This window comes from Coregonus clupeaformis, unplaced genomic scaffold (assembly GCF_020615455.1).
Source record: "Coregonus clupeaformis isolate EN_2021a unplaced genomic scaffold, ASM2061545v1 scaf1719, whole genome shotgun sequence".
NCBI lineage: Eukaryota > Metazoa > Chordata > Actinopteri > Salmoniformes > Salmonidae > Coregonus > Coregonus clupeaformis.
Window position 1 is genome coordinate 108,857 of NW_025535173.1, and position 4,030 is coordinate 112,886.

The following is a 4,030-nucleotide window of genomic DNA, read 5'->3' on the forward strand; positions in this document are numbered from 1 at the left end:
TGTCCTAAATTTTCATAACTGACCTTAATTGCCTACCGTCTGTAAGCTGTTAGTGTCTTAACGACCGTTCCACAGGTGCATGTTCATTAATTGTTTATGGTTCATTGAACAAGCATGGGAAACAGTGTTTAAACCCTTTACAATGAAGATCTGTGAAGTTATTTTGATTTTTACGAATTATCTTTGAAAGACAGGGTCCTGAAAAGGGGATGTTTCTTTTTTGCTGAGTTTAGAACTGCACTGTTAGTCACGTGGTCAACCCTCCATCTAGAGAGCTCCAGGGTGTGCAGGCTTTTTCAACATTACAACCAAATACTTTTGTCTTTATAAAATGATTCCCTCATTCAATAAATCAGGGATCAAATGGATACGGTAGGCTACTTCAAAGCAAGGTATCTCACTAGACATGTTTATATATATAAGGCTAAAATATTCATGTTTTGGGGGAGATCTATGCACAGCAAGATATTTGTCAATTAGGCTATTATAATATTTTTTTCATGTTGCAATTACATTGCTACTGTTTAATAGAGAAGAATCCCAGCTTTCCAACGGTGCAGATTTATTTAGGCTCTACAGTGCCGGTGGAAAGGCGACAACGAAATGAATGCTTAGTTAGCTATAGTTACCTAGCCTGATAACTGCTACTAGTTATGTTTTGAATTGGTGATCTAGTTAGTCTCTGTCTCTATTTTATACCTACTGCTGAAATGTCTCGCTCTCTTTCCTCGGGCAACGGCCCACTAGCACTGGCACACACGCAGCAACACAGACCTGCACTGAAGGGTAATTCCGATAATGGCTGATATGTCATTTTTTAAATTGATTGATCATATTTAAAAGTGTGCTTTCATGAATTACATAAACAACAATTATGAAACTCATTTCCATGACTTTTCATGCCCGTACAAACCCTAATTTGACCATTTGGAACAGCGCACCATGCCATTCAGGCTGGCACATTTTCAATCTGGGCGATCTGGAACAGCCTACTGTCACTCACAGGTTCACAGACTAGCGGCAAATAAACTTGAACAAAGCAGAATCAAGAAATGAATGCCCGCTCTCCATTGCTATTCAATGAAGATCCCGCATTCATTTAGCTTTGATCAACCTTTTTTGGCCTTGGTGTCTGCATCTGGGGCCAGTGATAGGCTACTTTGTTTTTTATAGAGGAGCCGGTATGCAATAAAAGGCCACTCTAAAATGTGCAGTTTTGTCACACAACACAATGCCACAGATGTTTCAAGTTTTGAGGGAGTGTGCAATTGGTAAGAGCTGTTGCCAGATAATTTAATGTTCATTTATCTCCCCGGACTATTTGCATTGACCCCCCCCTTTTTTTTTATGCTGCTGCTACTCACTGTTTATTATCTATGAATAGTCATTTTACCCCCTACCTCCTACATGTACATATCACCTCGACTAACCTGTACCCCATACACCTTGTTATTGTCATTTTATTGTAACTTTTTTATTTTTTTAACTTTAGTTTATTTAGTAAATATTTTCTTAACTCTTATTTTTCTGCATTCAACTGCATTGTTGGTTAAGGGCTTGTAAGTAACCATCTCACGGTAAGGTCTACACAGTTGTATTTGAGCATGACAAATACAATTTGATTTGATAAGCTGCCTCAACGTTGCTTTAGAGAATTTGGCAATATGTCCAACCCGGCCTCACAACCGCAGACCATGTGTAACCACGCCAGCCCAGGACCTCCACATCCGGCTTATTAACCTGCGGGTTCTTCCGAGACTAGCCACTAGGAACGCTGATGAACATGTGGGTTTGCACAACCAAAGAATTTCTGCACAAAATGCAGAAACCGCCTCTGGGAAGCTCATCTGCATGCTCGTCGACCTCATCCGGGTCTTGACCCGACTGCAGTTCAGCGTCAGTAACCGACTTCAGTGGGCAAATGCTCATCTTCGATGTCCACTGGCACGCTGGAGAAGTGTGCTCTTCACGGATGAATCCCGGGCAGACAGCGTGTATGGGCATTGTGTGGGCGAGCGGTTTGCTGATGTCAACTTTGTGAACAGAGCGCCCGCGGTGGGGTTATGGTATAGGTAGGCATAAGCTACGGACAACGAACACAATTGAATTTTATCGATGGCAATTTGAATGCACATAGAGACTGTGACGAGATCCTGATAGCGCCCATGTTTCAGCATGATAATGCACGGCCCCATGTCGCAAGGATTTGTACACAATTCCTGGAAGCTGAAAATGTCCCAGTTCTTCCATGGCCTGCATACTCAACAGACATGTCACCCATTGAGCATGTTTTGAGATGCTCTGGATCGACGTGTAAGACAGCGTGGTCCAGTTCCCACCAATATCCAGCGACTTCGCACAGCCATCGAAGAGGAGTGGGGCAATATTCCACAGGCCACAATCAACAGCCTGATCAACTCTATGCGCGAAGGAGATGTTTCGGCTGCATGAGGCAAATGGTGGGCACACCAGATACTGACTGGTTTTCTGATCCACACCCCCACCTTTTTTAATGGTATCTGTGACCAACAGATGCATATCTGTATTCCCAGTCATGTGAAATCCATAGATTAGGGCCTAATTAATTTATTTCAATTGACTGATTTCCTTAACAGTTTCTACCCCCAAACTATAAAACTGCTGAACAATTAATCAAATGGCCACCGACTATTTACAGCTGATACTCGCTGTTTATTATCTATGCATAGTCACTTTACCCCTACCTACATGTACAAATTACCTCGACTAACCTATACCCCCGCACATTGACTCTGTATTTTTTTTACTTTCGTTTATTTAGTAAATATTTTCTTAACACTATTTCTTGAACTGCATTGTTGGTTAAGGGCTTGTAAGTAAGAATTTCACGGTGAGGTCTACACCTGTTGTATTCGGCGCATGTGACAAATACAATGTGATTGTGGGGCCCCCCACCTCGCCCCCTTCTTGACATTAATTTCCTGCAATACTACACATTTTGCCATGGGGCGTAGAGAATATAACCAGGTTTCCAGCTAACCTTTTTATGCGAGTAAAGTACATGTTGGATAAAAATGTCATGACAGGCCTAAAGGAAATAGCTAATTTGTCAGTAAACTTTCCAAATGTCAACAAAACAAAATACTCTAGACAAGGTGGGATCTTTTTTATCAGTAAAATTAATTATGCGCAGAAATGCCGGTGGAAACGCTTTATGTACAAATATTTATATAATAACCATCATATCGAAGTAAACTTGGATGAGCTTATGCACTCAAAAAGTATTTAGACCTACTGGAAACAGGTTATTTTGACTTTAAATTATTATTGCAGATTTATTAATTTACTTGTGTTATTCAAACAAATAATAATAATAATAATAATATGCCATTTAGTAGACGCTTTTATCCAAAGACTTACAGTCGTAGCGTGCATACATTTTTGTGTATGGGTGGTCCCGGGATCGAACCCACTACCTTGGCGTTACAAGCGCGTGCTCTACCATCATTGAATTGAGAAATAATCATAAAAAATGATTGTCAGATTGACAAAATGTATTTAAGTATTCATGTATCTAACATAACTGGGTCAAATACCTCTCAAATTAATAAATTACTCCTTTCCAATAAATATTGAGGGTCTTATTCTGGTGACATGATGATAGATGCTTGGCTGCCGTTTGACAAATGAAAAAAGTTGCTATTTTGTCCATACTAATTTCATCATGTAGTAGGCAACCCGCACTGTATCTGCCAGCTGTTGGCTAGAGTGCACGTGCTAATACCAGAATGTGCACGATCGCTTTTAAAGCAATTTTTTTGTGAACAAAACCATCAGTAGAGTAGAAAACTTTAGAGTTTTTATTCGGTACATGAGAATTTAACCACAAAAGTTATTTTTATGTGCACTACGTCATCACACATAGCCTTTTACTCTGCTACAAGTCAATTTGATGGCAAATGTGCATATTGTTTTTAATGAGATTTTAGAATATTCACATCAAAATCTGATGCCAATTGGATGGAGACTTAGCTAATGTTGTAGTTTTTAA